The sequence below is a fragment of the Phoenix dactylifera genome, chromosome 14 (genome assembly GCF_009389715.1).
Source record: "Phoenix dactylifera cultivar Barhee BC4 chromosome 14, palm_55x_up_171113_PBpolish2nd_filt_p, whole genome shotgun sequence".
Classification (NCBI taxonomy): Eukaryota; Viridiplantae; Streptophyta; class Magnoliopsida; order Arecales; family Arecaceae; genus Phoenix; species Phoenix dactylifera.
In genome coordinates this window covers 21,535,227-21,561,631 of record NC_052405.1, presented here as the reverse complement: position 1 = coordinate 21,561,631, position 26,405 = coordinate 21,535,227, and the positions used below count along the sequence as shown (strand labels likewise).

Below are 26,405 nucleotides of genomic sequence, written 5' to 3'. Positions count from 1 at the left end.
ATGAGGTGCTGGGTGACCCATGACTTGAAAGACTTGCACTTGACCTCCAGTCAGAATAGATGACCCGTGACGAACTGAGTCCGTCGGTCTACAAGCCAAATTTCATATCACACTATTTTTTTTAAATTTTATCTATATGACTGATTGGACGGAACTTGGTGTCTCCCAGCTCCCATCTTAGGAGGGCAAAGAAAATCCCATTCTTCAAGCGGTGATCATCCACGGATCCACCTCCCCCAAATCCCAGCTCATCCCGCGGTGGCTCCTCCAGCATCCCAACCCTTCCGTGATTCATCATCGGCATCCTCCGCGTCTCCCTCTTCCTCCCGCAGTGCCCCAGCCATGGACCACCTTCCTGATCAGCTCCCATCTCATTTTCGTCCGCGATCCAAGCTCCGCATCCATGAATGGCGTCCTCTTGACGATCCCGCAGCGGCTTCCCAGCGATCCCGCTTTCGAGTTTTAACACCAGTCCAAGTTCCCAGCATCCGTCTGCAGCGGTCCTCCAGCACCATTTCTTCCACCGGTGATGCATCCCACGCTTCAAGCCTCTGCGTCTGCAAGCACCGTGATCCAAGCACCCAGCAGCTCTTCCGTGATTTCCTCCCGTCGATCAAGCTTCCATTTTTTCCGCCCGTTTTAAATGCAGCCCGTGATCCCATGGATTGACGCCCTCCTTCCGTTTCCAAATCCCATCCCCCAAGCAATCGGATCCCCAGCAATCACGCATCCTCCCCCTCTCGATGCTTCAACGATTGATCTATAAAGGGGGGGGGGGGAGAAACAGAGAAGGGAGCGCTCGGTTGGGGTTGAGGCCAAGAAACAGAGGTTGGGGAGAAGAGGGAGATCGGTTGGGTGGAGCCAAAGAATAGAGGGGTGAAAGCTCTCAGTTTGTTTGTAAGAGAGGAAAAAAAAAAAGAAACAGAGCCATGCTCTGTTTCGGGTTGAGAAGAAAGAATATTTTATGAGGGGAGAGAAGAAAAGAGTTGTTTTGTTTTGTTTATGTTATTTGCAAAAGAGAAGAAACATTAGGTCCAATCTCCATTTTTATTTGTAATCAATTTTTTTTTTATGAAATCTAGCAATTTTCTTTCATGCAATCCCTGTTCTAGGTTCAAGTTAATTTCTATTTTCTTTTTATGAAATCTTTTAATTTTTGTTTTTATGCAATACATTAAATCTTCCTTTATGCAATTTGTGTTCACTTCAATCTTCTTGTTTTTATCCATTTTGATTTATGCCAAAGCTTTTCTTTAATTAGTTAAACATATAAATGCTTTTCGAATTTAAATACCTGTCTTTTAGTTAATTTTAATTAAAAAATATTCTCCGGTAGACTAGAGAATCCATCATCATCCTCAAAATAATGTTTTCCTTTTATCATTCAAAAATCAATTTCAAATCCGAGTGAACGTTCTAATTTTTATGCAACTCCAATCGCCTCCCTGTGGATCGACCTCTTACGACCCCTATTCTTCGAGTAGAACAGGTAAGAGTAAAATTAATTTAAACTTTGTCTGTCGATTCTAACAACGATCTGTTTAGCATATTTTTAGTTAATAATTTCATAGTTATTAAATTCTAAAATTTGAAATTCGAAATTTAAAGTTTTTTTAAAAAAATAAAAAAATTAAAATTCAAAAAAAAGATAATTAAAAAAATTGAAAAAAATTCCAAAATTCAAAAATTCAAAAATTTAAATTCAAAAGTTGAATTCTGAGATTCAAAATTTGAAATTTAAATTTAAAAAAATAAAAAATATTAATTAAATAAAAAAAATTAAAAAAATTATTATTTTTGCTAGTAATTGATAGGGTGCAATCCTCCGAGGTGATCATATCTCTATTGGGGCTCCTCACGGAGTAATCTCCAGAGCTTATTCAACGAGCATTCGGAGATTGACTGACGCATAAGGATTGTGTTTAGTTTACATTCAAGTTATTGCTATATAAAAATTTAAATAAAAAAATTAATTAAAAAAAATTTAAAAAATAGTAAATATTAAAAAAAATTGCTTGCTCCTTTAATCAGTACAACCTAATGACATTTCATAAACTTTAAAAAAAAAATCATTGAATATTTGTTGCATTTAGTATTAAGCATTTGCATGAAAGAAAATTTAAGGGCAAAACCCATAAAAAAGATAAGGTCGGGAAGTCATTACCTGTCCTTAGCCCAAAAATTACCACCTTGCATCCATATCCTAAGCCAAATTAAATTAAAATCAATTAGACGTTGGCCTTAGGATTTTCGAGCTCAATTAGGCTCTTGGAAAGAAGCGGCTGAAAGCCACTCCAGTGAGAATTTAGTAATTGGTGATGTCTAGGAAAGTTTTACAACAGTGAGAACTGTTACGGGTATTGTGGTATCGGTGTATCCCTTCTGGCACCACTACACACCCCGGGACTTTTCTGGTCACTGATTACTGGATTGCTTAACTGGTAAGCTCAAGCTTAATCTGAAAGGAAGATTAGGAGCTGTCTAATCTAGGAGAGAATTTCAGAAACTTTTTAACCTGATAAATCTCTGTGCAACTAGATTTAAGAAGCTACTAAACCTCACTTAATTCTAAGACTAATAGGGTCAAATTGTTGTGTGGTGTTGGTTGTGGTCATCTGTGTCTAGCCCTTCTCTTCTCTTAGGATTTCATTCATTTTAGGAGTCAAACCTAATGAATTGTTGATAATGTATGCATGGTAGAAGGTCATTAAGGGATAAGTTAACCCCATTTGATCCTGAGATTGACAGAACTTTTCATCACAACTTGCGAACTGTAAACCAACCGTCAATTCTACAATGGGTGAACATATTAGAACTTTGAATGAGTTGTTTGCACCCACATCCGCTAGTCCCCCTACTTGCATAGTATTACCAATTAATAATGCAGCCCAATTCGAGATTCAGGCTGCAACAATAAACATATTACTCAAGTTTCATGGGTTCGAGAGTGAACAACCCTACATTCATCTAAACAAATTTTTGACATTCTGTCAAACATTTAGAAATCAAAACTTAGATGAAGAGGGTATTAAATTAAGGTTGTTTCCCATGACTTTAGAGGATCGTGCTGCTGCATGGATGTATTCCCTTGCTTCAAATTCCATCACATCATAGGAACAATTATCTAGGAAGTTCATGGTTAAGTTCTATCCCATGGTAAAAACTGAAAAAATTAAGGATGCCATCAGAACTTTTAGAGAAAAATCTGAGGAGGAATTTTTCCAACTTTGAAAAAGATTCCATGATCTTTTGGTCAAGTGCCCGCATCATGGGCTTGACAAGGCTGATCTAGTCCACTTCTTTTATAAAGGACTAACTCCGGCACATAGAAACATGATTGAGTCCATGCACAAGGGTAGGTTCATGAACCAAACCTCAAATCAAGCCTATGAATTTCTTGTTGACTTAGCCGAGAACGCCCAAAACTAGAGTAGCTATGGTGAGGAAATAAATAGAGATGAGTTCGGGTCTAGAAAACCAGATAATTATAAAATGAAAGCAGACCCAGCACTCAAAAATATCATGTCCAATCTGGTGACTGGAATGAACAACTTAAGTAAAAAGTTTGATGCTTTCACTGTTTCCACTAGCTCGAGTTTATATAAAGAGTTAAATCCCATCATGAAAGTGGATCACGAGTCACATAGTTTATGTATCTTGTGTAACAGTTCTAAGCATCTAGTGGAGTGTTGTCCTAGTTTACCCAACATTAAGGCTGAGCATGCAAATGCTCTAAACTCATATAGTGCCTTCAAGAAGCCCACTCCCAATTCATTCAGCCCAGTCTACCACCCTGATAATAGGTTTCACCTGAACTTCTCATACAAGGAAAATGAACCTATTCAGCATCAAAGTGGTCCACCAGATTTTTAGAGGAACTTTTCCAAAATAGGTCCATCACAAATGAACCAACCTTTGGTTCCATCTGTACCTCCTTACAATACCCCTGCCCCACAACAATCTTCAACTCTAGAAACCATGATGGCTAATATGATGAAGCAGCAACAAGACTTCATCCAACAGCAACAACAAACCAACATGGCTCAAACACAGACTAACCAATTCCATGCGCAAGCAATTGCAAAACTTGAGGTTAGTCTAAGCCAAATAGCAAACTCTCTAGGGGATAGAAAGAAAGGTGAACTACCTAGTCAGCCAGTGCCTAACCCTAGTAGGCAACAGAATCAAGGGCCGAGAGGCCAGTTTCAGATTGATTCTAATAAAAATCCTACCCATGAAGTCCAAGCAATTACCACTTTACGGTCTGGAAAGCAAGTGGACAACAAGGCCCAACTTCCTGTACAAGAAAAAGAAGAAAAGCATGAACTGAACCCCACTTAGAAAAAGGCACAAGACCAGGGAACACAAGGAATAGAGGAGAAACTAATAGAGGCATACACACCCAAGGCTCTCTTTCCTAGTAGACTACAAGACTCAAAGAAAAAATCTCAGTACGATGAAATCATGGAAGTCTTTAAAAATGTTCAAATAAATTTACCCTTCCTGGATGCCATCAGACAGATCCCTCCTATACAAAATTCTTAAAAGACCTAACCACGGTGAAAAGGAAAACCAGTATTCCTAGGCAAGCTGTGATGGCGGCACAAGCCTCATCTCTTATTCAACAACAGATTGCCCCAAAATACAAGGACCCTGGTTGCCCCACTGTTGAAATTAAAATAGGAGAAACCATCATTCGGAGAGCCCTATTAGACTTAGGAGCAAGTGTAAACCTATTACCCTATTCTGTCTACACCGAACTAGGTTTGGAGGAATTAAAGCCCACAAACATTACTTTGTCATTAGCAGATAGGACTGTGAAGTATCCTAAGAAAATTGTAGAGGATGTAATTGTAAAGGTAAATGAGTTTTACTATCCTGTGGATTTTGTAGTCCTCGAAACTGAACCAGTAAAAAATTCAGAAGGTCACATCCCAGTGATTCTAGGTAGATTATTTTTGGCCACTTCAAATGCTGTGATTAGTTGCCGAAATGGAATAATGACTTTAGCCTTTGGGAACATGACTGTCCAGCTCAATGTTTTTCATAGTAGTAGTCAGTCAACTGAGATGGACGATTTGGAAGAAATTCACATGATTGAGAACATAATTAGCAGTTCTTTTAAAGAGTCGAGTTATTTTGATCCATTAGAAAGATATTTGGCTAATTTTGGTCAAGATTGTGAGTCAAGTCAAGAGGTTAATGCATTGTTAGATTCCATTCCTGTGATGGATACTAGCAGATGGGCCACCAAGTTTGAATCATTGCCTATTTCGGAATCTCAGCTAGTGCCATCCAATGTCAAACCTCCACAACTAGAACTTAAAGACCTTCCTAAAAACTTGAAGTATGCATTTCTTGGAGAAAATAAGACCTTACATGTTATAATTGCATCGAATCTGACTAAAGAACAGAAAGAGAAGCTGTTAAGTATCCTTCGGAAGAATCAGGAAGCTATCGGTTGGTCTATAGTTGATATTAAGGGGATTAGTCCTTCTGAGGTCCAACATAAAATCCATCTAGAAGAAGATGCAAAAATCTCTAGAGAACCACAAAGGCGACTTAATCCAATCATGAAGGATGTAGGTCATCAAGCTTTTAGATGCAGGGATTATATATCCTATTTCTGATAGTCAGTGGGTAAGCCCAGTTCAAGTCGTACCTAAAAAGTCTGGCATCACTGTGGTGAAAAATGATCACAATGAGTTAGTCCCTACTCGAGTCCAAACGGGATGGCGAGTATGCATCGACTATAGGAAGCTTAATGCCATGACTAGGAAAGACCATTTTCCTCTACCATTCATCGATCAAATGCTAGAACGTCTAGCTGGCCACTCTCATTATTGTTTTCTCGATGGTTATTCTGGATATAACCAAGTCCCTATCGCACGTGAAGATCAAGAGAAAACCACATTCACCAGTCCTTATGGCACTTTTGCCTATCGTCGCATGCCTTTTGGGTTATGCAATGCACCAGCTACATTCCAGCGGTGTATGATGAGCATTTTCTCCGACATGGTGGAGAAGTTTTTAGAAGTTTTCATGGATGACTTTTCTATATTTGGATCCAATTTCGATGAATGCCTGCACCACTTAACACTTGTTGTAGAACGCTGTAAAGAGAAAAACTTAGTTCTTAATTGGGAGAAGTGTCATTTCATGGTAGAATCAGGTATTGTTTTAGGACACATTGTGTCACAAAGGGAAATTGAGGTGGATAAGGCCAAAGTAGAATTAATTGCTAAATTGCCACCTCCTAAGACTATTAGGAAAATTCGATTATTTTTAGGGCATGCGGGTTTTTACCGCCACTTTATCAAGGATTTCAGCAAAATATAAAAACCATTATGTGATTTGTTGGCCAAAGATACTGTTTTCAATTTTTCACCAACTTGTGTAACTGCTTTCGAAAGACTGAAGTTTGAATTGACTTCAGCACCCATCATAAGGTGTCCTGATTGGAGTCATCCTTTTGAAATCATGTATGATGCATCCGATTATGCCATAGGTGCTGTCTTAGGTCAGCGAGTAGAGAAGCTTACCCATGTTATTCATTATGCGAGCAAAACTCTGAATGACGCCCAACTCAACTATTCCACCACTAAAAAAGAATTGTTGGCAGTTATTTTTGCCTTAGATAAATTTTGCCCCTACCTGATAGGATCTAAGGTTCTTGTTTATTCCGATCATGCCGCCCTTAAGTACCTTTTCACAAAGAAGGATGCTAAGGCAAGGCTCATTCGTTGGATCCTATTGCTCCAGAAATTTGATCTCGAAATTCGAGACAAAAAGGGATCTGAAAATATAGTAGCTGACCACTTGTCCAGACTGATTATTGAGTCATCTGCAGAATCCTTATCTGTATCCGAAACTTTTTTGGATGAACAACTAATGATGATTTTCCATACCAATGTTCCATGGTATGCTGACATAGTCAACTACCTCGTTACTGAACAAATGCCCAGCTCTTGGACCAAACAGGAGAAATTTCGCTTCCTAGCTTGTGAGAAGTGGTATTTTTGGGATGAACCATACCTATTTAAATATTGCCCTGATCAGATCATCCGACGGTGTATCCCTGAATACGAACAAAGGAAAGTCCTTTCCTTTTTGTTGGCGTCCGACCGCACCGGAACCCACTCACACCGGCACTGCCCACCAACGTCGGAAAACAAAGAGAGAATAACTCTCTCGCTCCCTCGACACCGGACTCAAGGATCACCGCTTTGCTTATCCCTACGAAGGGCAAAAGATTACCCCGTGATATCAATAGGGTAAAACACTTGAGCACCGCAGCGGATTATCAAACCAAAGGAAGAAGAAATAGGAAGAAGATAGCAAAGCAAACACAAAGATGTAACGAGGTTCGGCTACAAATAGCCTACGTCCTCCACCGCTCCAAATCTCAACTAGGATGAATAGATTACAGAGATGGCACACACCCGAACGATCACACGAGATCGCTCTACAAGAGATTCACACAGAATTCTCTTTGCACAAGAAGTAGGATCCCAATCCTCTTCTTCTCTAGAACCCTAGCCTCACAAACAAGAGTCTCTCTCAAATATACGGCCAATCGCTATACCCTAGGGCTCTCATGAGTCCTATATATAGTCTCAAGACCTTCAGATGATCATAGCCGTCGAAACGCCAACAAAACATCAAAAGAAAACTCATCCGTATGATTTCTGCGAGCTCGAGTCGACTCGGCTTTAGTTCGAGTCGACTCGGGCACGTCTGGACAACTTCCAGTATGACTGGCACGATCTCGAGTCGACTCGACTGTGGCTCGAGTCGACTCGACGATGCTTCGAGTCGACTCGACTGTAGCTCGAGTCGACTCTGACAGTCCAGACAGAAACATGGTTTTTCGGCCTTTCTTCTCCCGGGTCGACTCGATGGACCTCGAGTCGACTCGACTGTTCTCGAGTCGACTCGACTGAAGCTCGAGTCGACTCCGACAGTCCGCCAGACAGAAAACTATGCAGAATTGATTTTTCTTCAATTCTCTTCATCACCAAAGGTCTCCACATACCCCAACAATCTCCCACTTGGAGACCTTGGGTATATCCTCTTGTTACTTGGCTCTCCTCTGTGCTCCCACTGAAACTGAATCATCCTAGTGAAATAGGTACGATGCCTCCTCAACGTCTTCAAGCATGAAGACCAGCAAAAGCTGAACAACTCCTCAGCTTCTCCACCGTGACGACCTTCGTCAGCATATCTGCAGGATTCTGACTTGTATGAATCTTCTCCAACTTGACGAGTCCCTGCTCGAGCAATGACCTCACGAAGTGGTACCGTATGTCAATATGCTTCGTCCTCGAATGGAAAGCTGAATTCTTCGCCAGATGAATTGCACTTTGACTATCTGAATATAACATGCAATCCTTCTGCTCCTTCCCAAGCTCCTTCATCAAGCCTTGAAGCCATATTAGTTCCTTGCACGCCTCTGTGGCTGCCACATACTCCGCCTCCGTAGTCGACAATGCAACAACTGGTTGCAACCTGGAAATCCAACTGACGGCTCCACTGCCCAAGGTGAACAAGTACCCTGTCGTGCTTCTCCTGCCGTCCAAGTCTCCTGCCATGTCTGAGTCCACAAAGCCCTGTAACTGGATCTCAGAACCTCCATAGCACAATGACATGTGCTCCGTGCCCTTCAGATACCTCAGTATCCATTTGACCGCGCGCCAATGCTCCAAGCCTGGGCAGCTCATAAAGCGACTCACAACTCCCACTGCTTGAGCAATGTCTGGTCTTGTACACACCATAGCGTACATCAAGCTCCCCACCGCCGATGCATACGGGATTTTTGACATATTGAGCTCCTCCACCCGCGTCTTCGGACTTTGCCCTTTGGAAAGCTTTAAGTGGGCACCCAACGGTGTGCCAACAGGTTTGGCACCCTCCATGCAGAATCTCCTGAGTACTCGGCTGATGTACTCCGCCTGAGATAGTCTGAGGATATGTTTAGACCTATCTCTGCTGATCCGCATTCCAAGAATCTGTTTCGCTGCTCCTAGATCCTTCATTGCAAATTTTCTTGACAGCTTCAGCTTCAATTTTGCAATCTCATGCATGCTAGCTCCTGCAACTAACATGTCATCAACATACAATAGCAAGATAATGTAAGATGTACCGAAGTCCCGGAAGTAGCAACAGTGATCCTCTTGACATCTCCTGTATCCTATCTTAAGCATGTAGCTATCGAACTTGAGATACCATTGCCTGGGTGCTTGTTTCAAACCATAGAGGCTTTTCTTTAATTTGCAAACCAAGTCACCCGTGCCAGCTGCAATGTATCCCTCCGGCTGCTGCATATATATCTCCTCATCGAGATCTCCGTGGAGAAAAGCCGTCTTCACATCAAGCTGCTCTAAGTGAAGATCCTCTTCTGCCACCATGCTCAGCACCGCCCGAATAGAACTCATCTTGACTACAGGAGAAAAGATCTCCGTGAAGTCGATACCTGCTCTCTGCTGAAACCCTTTTACAACCAGCCTGGCCTTGTATCGCTTCTTCCCATTCTGCTCTTCCTTCAGCCTGCAAACCCATTTGTTTGACAGTGCTTTCTTCCTCTTGGGCAGATCCACCAAATCCCACGTTTGATTCTGCTCCAATGACTTCATCTCATCATCCATGGCCAACTCCCACTCCTTCCTGGTATCAACCTCCAATGCCTCCGTGAAGCATTCAGGTTCGCCATTATCTGTGAGCAGCAAATAACTAAGAGTCCCATCATATCTTTGAGGAGGCTTCCCATGAGTACTACGAGTGGACCTTCTTAGTTGTGGAGGGGGTGCCAATACTTCAGGTTCTTGCTCTGACTGAGTCTTCTGACCAGAATTTGTAGACTCCTCTTCAGGATCCACAAAACACGGCTCAACAGGTTTTGTTTCTGATTCAGTGCTCTGCTGCATTTTCTCATTGAATACCACATCATTACTATGAATGATCTTCCTGTGTTCGGGATCCCAAAACCGATACCCAAACTGTTGACCTCCGTATCCAACGAAAATGCACTTCTTTGATTTGGCGTCTAGTTTGCTTCTTTGACTGGAATCAACATGGACATAACTGGTACAACCGAATACTCGTAAGTGCGCCAAATCAATCTTCTTTGCTGTCCATGCTTCCTCAGGAATCCCAAATTCAAGTTTCTTTGATGGCCCTCTGTTGATCAAATAGGCAGCAGTGTTAACTGCTTCCGCCCAAAACTGCTGTGGCAATCCAGCATGTATCCTCATACTCCTGGCACGCTCATTAATTATTCTGTTCATCCTTTCAGCAACTCCATTTTGTTGTGGTGTCCCTGGAACTGTCCTCTGCCTGACGATCCCAGCCTCTGCACAGTAGTCCTCAAACTCCCTGCTACAATACTCACCACCGTTGTCTGATCTCAGGCATTTTAACCTCCTTCCTGTCTCGAGTTCTACCATTGCCTGCCATCTCCTGAAGACCCCAAATACCTCTGACTTGTGCTTCAAGAAGAACACCCAAAGCTTCCTGGTAGCATCATCAATAAAAGTAACATAGTACTGAGATCCACCAATGGAAGAAACCGGTGCAGGCCCCCACATATCCGTGTGCACGAGATCTAGCTTTTCTTGCTTCCGAGGTTTACCTTCTTTGTTGAATGAAACACGCTTCTGCTTTCCGAGAATACAATCCTCACAGAAGTCCATCTCAACACTCCTGAGATCCTGCAGCTTTCCCAACTGGTGCATCACCTCCAGTCCCTGATAACTCATGTGCCCAAGTCTGCAATGCCATAACTTGGTGTCCACATCTGCTGGAGCAACTCCAATAGAGTTTTCTGTGCCATTGGCGACATAAAGTGTCCCAATCTTCTTGCCACTAGCCACCGTCAACGAACCTCTGGATACCTTCCACTGATCAGCTGTGAAAGTAGTCTTGTACCCTTTGCTCGCCAACTCTCCAACAGAGATCAGATTCCTCTGCAGTTGAGGCACGTGCCGTAGGTCCTCAAGCTCAAGTGAAGATCCAGAAACCAACTTCACTTCCGCGCTTCCCCTTCCTTGTATGGTGCAAGGCTCTCCATCCCCTAGGTAGACTTTGCCGAAGTCTCCCTTCTCATATCCTCCAAGAAGCTTCCGTTGGGATGTAGCATGGAAGGACGCGCCCGAGTCTATCACCCAAGACTCGTCACCGGTAGATAAAGATAGAACGAGGGCATCCATGTCACCGTCTTCAGCAAGATTTGCCAGATCCTTGCTGACTCCTTCGGTGTGGTCGCCTTGCTTCCCTTTAGGAGATTTGCAGTCCCTCCTAAAGTGCCCCATCTTCCCGTAGTTCCAGCACTTCGCTCCCTTGTTCTGAGGTGCTCGAGACCTGCTGGATCTCGACTTCGAGTCGCTTCGAAATCGACCGTCCTTCTTTTGTCTTCCCCGGTCAGAGGTGTTTAGTGCACTTCCAGACGACTCCGCAGCTCCAGAAGATTTTCTTCTTGCTTCTTCACTCAGAAGCACTCCCACAACGTCATCAAAGATCAACTTCCCCGTTGCCGAAGAGTTGCTCACCGCCATCACCAGGCCCTCCCAGTTATCAGGTAATCCGAAGAGAATTAGCAATGCCCGAATCTCATCGTCAAAACTAATCTCCACTGACTCCAACTGGGCCGTGAGTCCATTGAACTCGTTGAGGTATTCTGCTACGCTGCCGCCATTTTTCATACGAAGATTAAACAACCTCTTCATGAGAAATACCTTGTTTGATGCTGAGGGTTTCTCGTACATCCGCGACAATGTTGCCATCAACTCCATCGTCGTCTTCTCGTTTTTGATGTTGAATGCCACTTGGGATGCAAGTGACAATCTTATGGTGCCGAGCGTCTTCCGATCGAGGACCTCCCAGTCTTCATCGGACATCTTCTCTGGTTTCTTCGCTCTACCTCCAAGAGGTAAATAGAGATCCTTCTGGTAAAGGTAATCCTCTATTTGCATCTTCCAAAACCCGAAGTTCGTTCCATTGAACTTCTCAATTTGCAACTTCCCTTCATCCGCCATTGCAGAAAACCAATAGCTCTGATACCAATTGTTGGCGTCCGACCGCACCGGAACCCACTCACACCGGCACTGCCCACCAACGTCGGAAAACAAAGAGAGAATAACTCTCTCGCTCCCTTGACACCGGACTCAAGGATCACCGCTTCGCTTATCCCTACGAAGGGCAAAAGATTACCCCGTGATATCAATAGGGTAAAACACTTGAGCACCGCAGCGGATTATCAAACCAAAGGAAGAAGAAATAGGAAGAAGATAGCAAAGCAAACACAAAGATGTAACGAGGTTCGCTTACAAATAGCCTACGTCCTCCACCGCTCCAAATCTCAACTAGGATGAATAGATTACAGAGATGGCACACACCCGAACGATCACACGAGATCGCTCTACAAGAGATTCACACAGAATTCCCTTTGCACAAGAAGTAGGATCCCAATCCTCTTCTTCTCTAGAACCCTAGCCTCACAAACAAGAGTCTCTCTCAAATATACGGCCAATCGCTATACCCTAGGGCTCTCATGAGTCCTATATATAGTCTCAAGACCTTTAGATGATCATAGCCGTCGAAACGCCAACAAAATATCAAAAGAAAACTCATCCGTATGATTTCCGCGAGCTCGAGTCGACTCGGCTTTAGTTCGAGTCGATTCGGGCACGTCTGGACAACTTCCAGTATGACTGGCACGATCTCGAGTCGACTCGACTGTGGCTCGAGTCGACTCGACGATGCTTCGAGTCGACTCGACTGTAGCTCGAGTCGACTCTGACAGTCCAGACAGAAACATGGTTTTTCGGCCTTTCTTCTCCCGGGTCGACTTGATGGACCTCGAGTCGACTCGACTGTTCCCGAGTCGACTCGACTGAAGCTCGAGTCGACTCCGACAGTCCGCCAGACAGAAAACTATGCAGAATTGATTTTTCTTCAATTCTCTTCATCACCAAAGGTCTCCACATACCCCAACACTTTTGTCATGACCACGCTTGTGGTGGTCATTTCAGTGGTAAAAAGACGGCTGCAAAGGTTTTGCAATGTGGATTCTATTGGCCCACACTATTTCATGACTCACACGAGTATTGTAAAGCATGTGACCGATGTCAAAGACTAGGAAAAATTTCAAGAAAAAATGAGATGCCCCTGAACCCGATCTTAATCATAGAAATCTTTGATGTTTGAGGTATTGATTTTATGGGTCCTTTTCCTATGTCATTTGGGCACCAGTACATACTCCTAGCTGTTGACTATGTGTCTAAGTGGATTGAGGCTATTGCGTGTAAGACCAATGATCACAAAGTGGTGATCAAGTTCCTTAAAGAGTCTATCTTTGCTTGTTTTGGCACCCCTCGTGCTATCATTAGTGATGGGGGGAAACATTTTTGTAATAAAATCTTTAAATCCCTTATGAGAAAGTACAACATTAATCACAAGGTCAGTACACCATATCATCCACAAACAAGTGGACAAGTCGAAATTTCCAATCGGGAGATCAAGACCATCCTTGAAAAAACTGTTCATACATCTCGGAAGGATTGGTCTCTTAGGCTAACAGATGCACTGTGGGCATATCGGACGGCTTACAAAACACCAATTGGAATGTCTCCATATAGAACTGTCTATGGCAAGGCCTGCCATTTATCTGTCGAGTTAGAGCACAAGGCCTATTGGGCGATTAAAAATTTAAATCTCGATCTTGACAAAGCGGGAGAACATAGGAAGCTTCAACTCGATGAGCTTGAAGAAATTAGAAACGATGCTTACGAGTGTGCCAAGAAGTACAAAGATCGCATGAAGATCATGCATGATAAAATGATCATTCATAAGGAATTTCACCCAGGACAAAAAGTCCTTTTATATGATTCTCGATTACATCTATTCCTTGGAAAACTTAAATCTCGCTGGACTGGCCCATACACAGTAGAGAAAGTACACCCGCATGGTGCAGTAGTAATATGCAATACCAAGGATGGTAGGTCCTTTCAAGTCAATGGACATCGTTTAAAACCATACCTTGAGTATCTGAGTCCAAAAGTCGAGGAGACACTTTTGACCGACCCTGTCTATTTTGAGTGAATCAGAATTGTTTGGCTGAAGACATAAAACTTAGCGCTCTTGGGAGGCAACCCAACATGTAAATATCTTCTATTTAAAAAAAAATTCAATAAATTACTAACATGCAAGTTTGGGGGATTTTGCCCCAATTGTCAATTTACCTACCTATATCAGGTAACTTCTCCTCTATCCTATTACTCTAAATTTTCTTTAATATTGAGGACAATGTTAGATTTAAGTATGGGGGTGAGAATATTTTTGATTTTTTTATGTAATCAAAAAAAATAAATAAAAAATTTAGGGGATTTCAAATTTTTAACTCAAACTCTAATCTTTTTGGTTGTACAAACTAGGAATTGCTTTGATAATAGCTGTGAGTTAAGGAATGTGCTAGCAGTTCTAGCTTGAGTTTTCGTCCCACCTATCTTCTGCTAACATGATACAAGATGATTTAGCACCTACACGTAAGCACATGAATAGTGGAGTATGTATACTTGCAATTAATATGAATACTTTTAATCTTCAGAATAATTTAAAGTTATATGTGTGATGAACACCCTAATCAAAAAAAAAATAAAAAATAAAAAATAAAAAAAAAGAGATAAAATAAAATAAAAAAAAGAGTTTATTTTAAGTCTTCTCACTGAGTAACCGGGCCTCTTGCCTGGCAAGCAACGAATGTTCGCGTAAAAAGGTGAGGATGATTGAAATTAAACTCTGAGTGACTAATTTGGCCTTGAAGCCTAGTTAACTTGAGTTATTAAGCCTGTTAGGGTGTCTCTACACCTAGTGCCCTGAGCCATCTGGATCGGGAGTCATTGGCCTAACACTCGCTACATGGATCAGCTAGAAAGCTTAATAAGACTAGGTATTGCACAAGTCATTCTTCTTAGCATTCAGTCTGATAAAAATAAATAAATAAATAAATAAATATGGGGTGTTCATTACCATTTAACTCTAGAAAGTCTTGAAAATTAGAGTGATCATGTGGAAGTAAGTGAAAGCCACTCATTTATAGCCACTCATTTATATGATACTATCTTACACCTCACTACATTCTTGACTTGTTAGCAGATAGATGGGAGTAATGGAACTTGAGTTAGAGTCTGCTTAAATATGATAGCAATAAGTCTTTATTGTCCTTGCAATTCTAAGTTCATACAATAATACTTGTTCAAATTTTGAGTTAAATATTAGAAATCTCTGACTAATGAAGTTTGTGGGTAACTTCACTGCAAACCTCACGAGATAACACTCGTCCACTAGGGTAACCTAGGGGTTTAAAGGCTTGTTGCACGTGCTAAGTGCAATCGTGACTCCGTACGAAAATGGATACATATCTTAGTTTGTGTATTTAGCTTCAATAAAAAAAAAAGTCATAAGTTAGACTACATTTTTTTGTGCCCTCATTTTATCATTTGCTTGTTAATTGCTAGAGACTAGCAATAAGCTAGTTCGGGGGTATGATGAGAGCACAAAAGTGCGATCTACATGTCACTAAAATTAGTGTTATTGCTAACGGATAATGATAAATTCACTAGATTAATATTATATTTGGGTTTGATACAGATTATCATAAATTAGAGATAAAATGCACATTGAGTACAAATTTGACTTCAGAAGGATCCCTTCGCAGATCCAACCCGGTTGAAGATCGGGTCGGGTCCGAGTCGGGTTTAGGTCCGAATCGGGTCCATTTTGTTTGTGCTTTTGGGAAAGAATTTTGGGCAAATCTAATTTGGCCATATCATAACTATGAGGTGCTGGGTGACCCATGACTTGAAAGACTTGCACTTGACCTCCAGTCAGAATAGATGATCCATGACGAACTGAGTCCGTCGGTCTACAAGCCAAATTTTATATCACACTATTTTTTTTAAATTTTATCTATATGACTGATTGGACGGAACTTGGTGTCTCCCAGCTCCCACCTCAGGAGGGCAAAGAAAATTCCATTCTTCAAGCGGTGATCATCCACGGATCCACCTCCCCCAAATCCCAGCTCATCCTGCGGCGGCTCCTCCAGCATCCCAACCCTTCCGTGATTCATCATCGGCATCCTCCACGTCTCCCTCTTCCTCCCGCAGTGCCCCAGCCACGGACCACCTTCCTGATCAGCTCCCATCTCATTTTCGTCCGCGATCCAAACTCCGCGTCCGTGAATGACGTCCTCTCGACGATCCCGCGGCGGCTTCCCAGCGATCCCGCTTCCGAGTTTTAGCACCAGTCCAAGTTCCCAGCATCCGTTTGCAGCGGTCCTCCAGCACCATTTCTTCCGCCGGTGATGCATCCCACGCTTCAAGCCTCCGCGTCTGCAAGCACCGTGATCCAAGCACCCAGCAGCTCTTCCGTGATTTCCTTCCGTCGATTAAGCTCCCATTTCTTCTGCCCATTTCAAATGCAGCCCTGATCGGTTCTTTCAATTTCAAAAGTAAACCACGCAATAGCACGTATCCTGTAGGATAGTGATTACGGGTGTCGGTCCACAGGGATTGGAGACTAGTTATTTTTCTTTAATAATAAATCAAAAAGAAGAATTTGCTAACTTGATTTAACTAAATTAATCTATGAGTACGAATTAAAATTTATCAAAGTAGATGGATCTAGGGTTTGGAATCCACCGCCTAGCATTGCATTAGGGACTGTGTTCTTAATTTTTATCTTTTGGAGAGGCATGCAAATTGGCTACAAGCCTTTTAAAATAAAAACATAAAGAGGTTTAGGAAGATCCATCTTAGGTATGGCATGAAATGTCTACCGAATTATGCTAACCTAGGGTGCAGCACACCTCATCTTTCTAGGCATGGATCATCTTAGACTACTTTAGCAAATATGAATAGTAAATGGCATGCTCAAGGTTTAAATATCATAAAAGAAATATTTTATTGAAGATAAGAATTTAAACAAGCTCCAAAATAATAAAGAAAATAAGAACTACAATGCCCTGATACATTGCTAGGGCTTCATCCAGCCCTAGACTAGACGTTTAGCCGAGCATGGCTTCCGGACGACCTCCCATCTTCAAATGAAATTGATCACCTCCCATTTTTTCCAAAATATCCAAAACTATTCTCTTTCCCCCTCCTTTCTCTCTTTTTTTTTTATTTCTTTTTCTCTTCTTCCCTCTCGGTTTTCTTCTTCTTTTCACCGAAATAGGGGGTCTCCCCTGTTTTCTCAACCGAGCTCCCCTTCCTTTCTTCTCCCCTCTTCCTTTTATAGATCCCCACCAAGAATCAGCCAACGGTGGATCCATGATTTCGCGTGGAGAGGAGGAAGAACACGTGCGTGATCGTTGGGACGGAATCCATGGGATCGGCTGGAGCTGACCGTGGGATGGAGGCGCTAATCCGGAAAAAGCTGGCTGGGTGGCTGAATCATGGGAGTCTGGGATCTCGGAGAAGACGGGAACGGAGCTAGAGACGGATGCCGATCCGGGAGGAGCTGCGTTACCGGCTGCTGGGAAGGAGATGAATCCGGAAATGTTGGCTGCAGTTGGAAAGGACTGATGCGGAAGAGCGGGATCTCAGCTGCGGATGAAGAGGCGGAGGAACTGGGAAGAGAGGCTGCACTGCGTGGAAGATTTTGTGGAAGATCTCTCAGGCTGGAACGGGCTGATCGGAGGAGTGGTCGCTGGCGGTTGGAGCGGCTCGTTGATTGCAGCGGAGGAGTGGTCGCTGGCGGAACATCCGGGGATGAAGATGATGCCACAGTTGGATGCGGAAGACGCCCGGCTGATTTCCCTCTTGGGTTTGGCACGCGGCTGAGGGAGGATCGGGTTGCGGATCTGGCTGGCGGGCTCGACGGGAGGAAGCCGTGGACAGTCGGGATGCTTACGGGGAGGAAGAAGATGAACAGTAGGATTAGTTATATATATTTTTTTTTGTAATACTGTTCATATGAACAGTGTTTTCACAGAACACTATTCATATGAATAGTGAATCTAGTGGTTCTTCCCGAAATTATTTTTATTTATTTTATTATATTCATTATTTTTTTTTCTTGTTTTAAATTTATAAATTTTATATGAAGACAGGTAATGAATTTGGTTGGGAATTGACTTTGGGTTTGAGGTGGGTCATGATCGTTGATTTGCTTGAACTTACTCTCGAGCCCAATATCGTTTAAATTTAATTTTTGCTAAACTGCTTCAGACCAGACTCAACAAGGCTAAAAGCAGGACCGTAACTTAATAAAAAGGGTTAATCAAATATTTTTTCATACAATTATAACTTTCAATCTAATCAGGACCAAAGCCCATTTAATTATAACCTTAGCCGGGTCAACACAATCTCCTTATATGTTTTTCTGTAGTTTTCATTAAAGATTGCAATCAAGAGAGAGACAAGTTCAGAATCTGGTTTAAGAAAAGAATTATTTACCTCTTACCATAATTTAAATTTAATTCAATGTTTATTCAATTTCATGGTAAAATATGTATTTATTAGTTTAAAAATATTGATAAGTGCTATGGAAAGATAACTAAATTATAAATTATTAAGCACTTATCACACCCCCAAATCTATGTTTTGCTAGTCCTCGAGCAAAATAAAATTAGAAAATACTCTAACTCACTTTCGCAGGCATCGTGATTGCATTTACCATATGCAACAAGGCTTTAAACCCCTAGGTTACCCTAGTGGACGAGTTATAGTCTCGTGAGGGTTTTCAGAGAAGATACCCACAAACTTCAATATCATTTATTATTATGATTAATTTGTTGTTGTTGTTGTTGTTTTTTTTTTTTAATTCGATTGATGAAAATTCAAATTCCAAGTGCATACTAGCTAAAAAAACTCTTTTTTTTAATTAAAATCTAATTTAAGATACATAAATGATAAGAATTTCAAAGCACACACGGTTTTATTTACTAAGTCAGCCCAAATTCTAGATTAGTATGCAATCTAAGTTAAAGTCATTAAGTTTCCGTTTAGGGAGTTGTAAGACTCATTTATACTAGAGTGCTTGGTGAAATCTAGACCATATACAAGCTAAGAGTTTGGATCTCCAAAATATTGCTAATACTAGTAGTTTCCAAGGATTGGTCGAAAGGACCTGCTCACTGATTCAAAATCATCTTATCTGCAGGATTTCGAGAGTTGTGGATGTTTACTTTAGTACCTCACGGGCTTTATCTGTAATATTCCAGTTTACTCGAATTTTTACAACGACGGCTTTCACACTATTGTCTTTTTCAAGGTCAATACAGCATTTTTTTTTCTTAATATTTTTTTTTATTGAAGGTAAGAATTCTTTTCAAAAAGATATATAAATCGTGCACTTTTACTCTTGTGGTGATTTCTCCGTGTAACGAGCAATCAGTCGACAACTCTCACACCAGTTGGCATAAGGTGTCGGGCATCAAGACTCCCCTACGGACTTATGCTCGAAGTCCTCATCACAAGCCCACTTGACCTTTGACAATAGGTAGCCCTTTTCGATGTTCCTGACTAAATCCATTTTCATTGATGATGATTTTTTTTTTTTTGGATTAGATAAGTATGATTCATCAGGGTCTAAGGTTGCTACCATACTCTCAACATAATGTCGAGCCTAGACCTTAGAAGAGTCGCCCATTGTGTAGTAAAATTCCAAAGTATTAATTAGCTTACAACTCTCTAAGAGAGACTTAATAAAAAGAACTTAAATTTGTATTACTTCCGACTAGTTATTGGGCTTTTTAGATTTTATATACCCTGTGTGTTTATCATTCTCGCATTCATGTATAGAAATTAGGTATATATATATATTTAATTTTTTTTTAAGATCATAAAAATGAACACAATTTTTTAAAAGATTTTTTTATTTTTTTATTTTTTATTTCTTTTGATAAACCTGACATTATGAAGTGAAAACGAATGCAAGAGATGCAAACAAAACAAAAAATAAAAAAATACTTAAAAATACCCCCAAACCTAAACCTAACATTGTCCTCAATGTTAAAAAAAATCTAAGAGAATTGGGTTGCCTCCCAACAAGCGCTAAGTTTATTGTCTTCAGCCAGACATAGTGCATCCTTAATTATTTTGATAAACAGGGTTCGTCAAATTAAGGGATTCGATCAATTGCCCATCGGTAACACAGTCCACATAAGGTTTTAACCTTTGGCCATTGACTTTTAAAACATGTTCACCATTAAAGTGTTGGATCTCTACTGCACCATAAGAAAAATTTTTTTTCACTACGAATGGTCCATCCCACCTAGAGCGAAGTTTATCCGGGAAGAGTCGCAACTTGGAATTGAATAGCCAAATCTTTTGACCAGCTTCGAAGGACTTACGGTTAAGATTTTTATCATGAAAAGCCTTAGTCCTTGCTTTATAAATTTTATCATTTTCATAAGCCTCATTGCGCAATTCTTCAAGTTTACTTAGTTGGAGTTTTCGGTGAGGACCAGCTACTGCCATGTCTAAGTTAAACTTTTTGATAGCTCAGAAAGCTCTATGTTCAAGTTCTACTGGTAAGTGACAAGCTTTTCCAAAAACTAATCGGTAGGGAGACATGCCAATAAGAGTTTTGTAGGCAGTATGGTAGGCCTAGAGTGCATCATTTATCCTTTGAGACCAATCTTTCCTATCGGGACGTACCATTTTTTCTAAGATGTGTTTTAACTCCCTATTGGACACCTCGACTTGTCCACTTGTTTGGGGATGGTATGGGGTAGCAACTTTGTGGGTGATGTTATATTTGCGAGCCAAAGCCTCGAAAGACCGGTTGCAAAAATGAGATCCCCTATCACTGATGATGGCTCGGGGTGTGCCAAAACGACAAAAGATGTTTTCATGTAAAAATTTAACCACAACCTTATAGTCATTAGTTTTAGTGGTGACAGCTTCTACTCATTTTGAAACATAATCAACCCCTACAAGAATATATTCGAAACCAACGGATGGTGGGAAAGGGCCCATGAAGTCAATACCCCATACATCAAAGATTTCTACAATTAAAATAGGATTGAGAGGCATCATATCTCTACGGAAGATGGTACCCATCCGTTGGCACCGTTCACAAGTTTGGGAAAAGTTATGGGCATCTTTGAAAAGTGTGGGCCAATAAAATCCACTCTGTAAAACTTTTGCTGCAGTTTTTCTACCTCCAAAATGTCCCCCACAAGCTTGTGAATGGCAGAATGAAAGAATACTTTGAAATTCGCATTCGGGGACACATCGACGGATTACTTGATCGGGACAATACTTGAATAGATCGAGATCATCTCAATAATAGAACTTTACTTGTGAAAAGAATCGGTTCTTGTCTTGAGTTGACCAATCATCAGGAATTCGTCCTATGGCAAGGTAATTTACTATGTTTGCAAACCATGGCATTTTCATTCCTTGTACCCCAAATAATTGTTCATCTGGGAAAGCATCATGTAAGGGTGAGGTATTCTTAGAGGGCTCAAGAAGAATCCTAGATAAGTGGTCTGCTACGACATTTGCAGTTCCTTTCTTCTCACGAATTTCTAGGTCAAATTCTTGTAGTAAAAAAATCCATCGAATCAGACGGAATTTGGTGTCCTTCTTTGCAAGAAGGTGTCGAAGGGCAGCATGATCAGTGAATACGGTAACCTTGGATCCTAATAGGTAAGATCGAAACTTGTCTAGCGCGAATACTACAGCTAGCAATTCTTTCTCAGTGGTGGTGTAGTTCAATTGTGCATCTGAGAGTGCTTTACTAGCGTAGTAGATGACATGAGGTACCTTATCTAGCTGTTGCCCTAAAACTGCCCCAATGGCATAGTCGGATGCGTCAGACATTAGTTCAAATGGAAGGGTCCAATTAGGGGGCCGTATGATAGGTGCAGTGGTTAATTTCAAGCGAAGATTTTTAAATGCCTCCTCGCATGCTTTATCAAAGACAAAGGGAGTGTCCTTAGCAAGAAGATTGCACAAGGGTTTGGAAATCTTGCTGAAATCCTGAATGAAGCGACGGTAAAAACCAGCATGGCCAAGGAATGATCGGATTTGTTTCACAGTTTTGGGTGGAGGGAGATTGGAAATAAGATCGACTTTGGCTTTATCTACTTAATTCAATGCCCCTCTTGGACACGACGTGTCCTAAAACTATGCCTTCTTGAACCATGAAATGGCTCTTTTCCCAACTTAATACTAGGTTGGTCTCCTTACATTTTTTCAACACTAAGGTCAAATTATCCAGACAATCGTCAAAAGATAGGCCAAAAACTGAGAAATCATCAATGAACACTTCTAGAAAGTTTTCCACCATATCTGAAAAAATGGCCATCATGCATCGTTGAAAAGTTGCGGGTGCATTGCATAGTCCAAAAGGCATCCTCCTATATGCAAATGTCCCAAATGGGCAAGTAAAAGTGGTTTTGTTTTGATTGTCCAGATAAACAGGTACTTGATTATATCCAGAATAACCATCTAAGAAGCAGTAGAAACCTTGACCAGCCAACCGTTCCAAAATTTGATCTATGAAAGATAGAGGAAAATGGTCCTTCCTAGTCATTGAATTAAGTTTCCTGTAGTCAATGCACACGCGCCAACCCGTGGTTGTGCATGTTTGTATCAATTCTCCTTCCGTATTTTCAACCACAGTGATACCTGATTTCTTGGGTACCACTTGTGTCGGACTTATCCGCTTACTATCAGAAATTGGATAAATGATTCCGGCATCTAATAACTTCACCACTTCTTTCTTGACTACCTCCTTCATGTTAGGATTGAGTCTTCTTTGCATTTCTCGGGTGGGCTTTCCATCATCTTCGAGATGAATTCGATGCATGCAAACAGAGGGGTCAACCCCTTTTAAATCGGCTACAGACAATCCTATGGCATGTTTATTCTCTTCTAGTACCCTTAAAAGTTTACCCTCCTATTCAGTAGATAAGTTGGCCGCGATGATTACAGGGAGGGTATCTTCTGGTCCTAGAAAGGCATACTTAAGAGTTGTCGGAAGTGGCTTTAACTCAAGTTTAGGTGGAGAATCAATGGAAGGACAAAGTGGTGCGCTAGCAATGGGGGGAAGAGGTTCAGGTCGGATCTTCCAAGGAAGGAAACTCATGGGAGATTGATTGTCAAGTAAGATATTAACTTCTTCTATGGTCTTGTCTATATTAAAGTTGTCAATGTCAAAATGGGCCAAACATGCCTCTAGGGGGTCATCTGCTAAGATATAGGGAAGGGCATCCTCTACAAGATCATCCATTTCGTCAATTAGGCAACACTTGTCTTCCCTCACATGTTGGTCGGCGGCATGAAACACATTCAACTTAATTTTCATGTTCCCAAATGATATATCCATTGCCCCAGTTCTACAGTTGATACATGCATTGGCTGTCGCTAAAAAGGGATGACCAAGAATCACAGGGATTTGTTTTTTTAGGTTGGGCACATGTTCCATATCAAGGACGATAAAATCTACTGGAAAATAGAATTTGTCTACCTTGACAAGAATATCTTCAATCATCCCCCGTGGTATCTTCACAGATCGATCAGCCAATTGTAAGGACACCGAGGTAGGTTTTAATTCACCTAACCCAAATTTTTCGTAGACTGAATAGGGTAGAAGATTCACACTTGCCCCTAGATCTAAGAGTGCTCGGTCGATGGAGTTATTTCCTATGACACAGAAAATAGTGGGAGCACCAGGATCTTTGAACTTTGGAGGGGTGTTGCGTTGGAGAATGGAACTTACTTGCTCAGTTAGGAGGACCTTTTTAGGCACATGTGTCCTAGATTTCCGCTTTTGGGTGCAAAGGTCTTTGAGAAATTTGGCATAGGAGGGAACTTGTTTGATGGCATCAAGGAGTGGGAGGTTGATTTTAACTTGTTTGAAGACCTCCATCATCTCTTCTAGTGAAGTTCCCTTCTTGCCAAAGGGAGAGGGTGCATTAAGTGCTTCAGGGAATGGAGCATTTGGAATATGGGTTGTGGCAGATGGTGGACTAGCTGAAGAAGGTTTTGGGTTTTCATGTGATACATTCCTCTCCTCTTCTTCACCTTCCTTATTGTTACCCTCCCCAACCTTATTATCTATTATACGTCCACTCCTTAGGGTAGTCAAAGCATTGGCTTGCTCATGATTTAGTCGAGTTTCTTGAGCCACGTATTGTCCCCTAGGATTACTCATTGGTTGACTTGGAAGCTTACCTTCCTCTCGCTTGTTTAATGCATTGGCTAGTTGATCCATTTGGGATTCTAGCTTAGCAATTGATTGCGTGTGAGAATGCAATAGTTGTGTGTTTGCCTCCAAACCTTGAAGGGCAGTCAACACTTTCTCTTCAAAGGCTGTATTTCTTTGGGTTGGAGGAGGAGGGTGTTGAAATTGAGTTAAGGGACGGTAGAGATAAAAATTCTGCGGGTTTTGAAAATTTTGGAAGTAGGGTTGGGCATTATTCGAAGCTTGCTGCCTCCAAGAAAAATTTGGATGATTCTGCCATCCCGGGTTATATGTATTGGAAAATGGGTCATTACCCGGTCTAGGCTGTGTCTGAGCAGCATTGATGTGTTCTTGCACGAGTTCGGAGAATTGGGGCACTAAGGGGCACTCATGAATAGGGTGCGATGGGCTAGAACAGATAGCACACACTTGTGCTTGGGACGAGCTAACGATATGTCCTCCTATCATCAATTTATCAATCTTATGGGACAATGCATCTACCTTGCTAGACAGGTTCATGGAATGACTTATTTCACAAATGGTCCCTTTTCTTTGAGAACTCGGGGGTACTTGACGAGAACAGGAAGCATGATGGAGGGAGTTTTCATAAAGATTTTCAAATAATTACCATGCTTCATGCTCATTTTGAAGCATGAAAGTCCCCCCGCATGCAGCATCGATCATCTGACGGTTTCGTTCAGTCAATCCGTCATAGAAACATTGCACTAGCTGCCACTTAGGTATTTGATGATGAGGGCATTTACGGATTAGGTCCCGAAATCTCTCCCAAGTTTCATGAAATTCTTCTCCCTCAGTTTGGGAGAAGCTTGTAATGGCACGTCTAAACTGATTCGTTCTTCCTATGGAAAAGTATTTTTTAAGGAATTCTTGTTGTATTTGATCCCAAAAATGAATCGAGTTAACTTCTAAAGAATTCAGCCATTGTTTGGCTCTATCTTTAAGGGAGAAAGGGAATAATCTAAGTTTCAGAGCATCATCAGTGAAGTTCTGAATCTTGACAGTGGTGCAAATCTCAAGGAATTCATCTAGGTGTTTATATGGTTCTTCGTTGGTGAGCCTATAAAAAGATGGGAGCATTTGGATCACACTAGACTTTATTTCGTATTGTACAGCTGCTACTTCAGGTAATCGAATGCAAGATGGGGAAGTGTAAATGGTGGGAGTAAAGTACTCCCTCAGGAGTTTGGGTTGTTCTTCAGCCATCTCAGGGGGTGGGAATGATTCTAAGGTTTTGATCTTAGCTCAAATATTTCTAAGGATCCGTTCTATTTCAGGGTCAAAAGGTAATAGGTCACGTACTCTAGAACGACTCCCTTACATACACTAGTACTTGATCAATCAAGCATGCAATAAAAGAAAAACACATAAATTCTTGTATTTGTCCTAAAATCACTAGACAGCTCCTAACTGATTTGAAGAGGGCACCTAAGCCTCCAATCCGGTCTAATGAACCAAGTTGACCAGGTAAGCTCCCAGGTAAGTGGAGGGGTCACGATGCGTTCGCAAAGGTCCCATTTAAAACCCACTTGCCTCGAATAGATGAACTGTCTCCCTTATAGGGACAAAGCTTGCCTAGACATCAACTAAGCCACAGAGCAAAATTGGTGCAACTTTCGGTGATCTTCGTCCTATTGAGCTCGAATGTCCCTAGGGGCCAACATCTAATTGATTTTAATTAAAGTGACACTATGTGAGATTGAGTTCATCTAAGTTGGGCAAGAGTCCGGTGATGAAATCCGGCTCTTATCTTGTTGGGGTGATTGCCCTTACTATGTGCGGATTAATTTGTGTATGTGTATCAAGCATGCATTCATACTTTTGCTGAAATTAAAATCAAACAATCACCACAAAATTTCAATCTAATAATAAATTTAAATAAGAAAGGTTTAGAGGTTACCAAAGGAAATTTCTCCAGCAATTTAAAAATTTTTTAGGCAAACCTCTACAGCATTCCTTTTCCGACAGTTCTCTTTTGGATCATCCTAGATTTTTTTCTCAATTTCTGATCAAATAATAGAAAAAGAAAAATTAAAAGTTAGTAGGAGAGAAAAAGGAGATAAAAAAAAGTAACAACAATAGAAAATATTTTTATTTTAGATATATATATATTTTTATTTTATTTTTTTAATGAAAGGAAAAATAACTATGCTAGCATTCCCAGGCAACGGCGCCAAAAATTGATCGGTTCT

At 41.3% G+C, this 26,405-nt stretch overlaps 1 non-coding gene across 1 annotated transcript; it reads left to right on the top strand.

The window, feature by feature from the left end:
• Positions 1-24,937: 24,937 nt before the first annotated feature.
• LOC120113201 lies at positions 24,938-25,043 on the top strand. The gene has a single exon (XR_005515004.1). It is a non-coding gene; the product is annotated as a small nucleolar RNA R71 (small nucleolar RNA).
• The last annotated feature ends 1,362 nt before the right edge of the window (positions 25,044-26,405 follow it).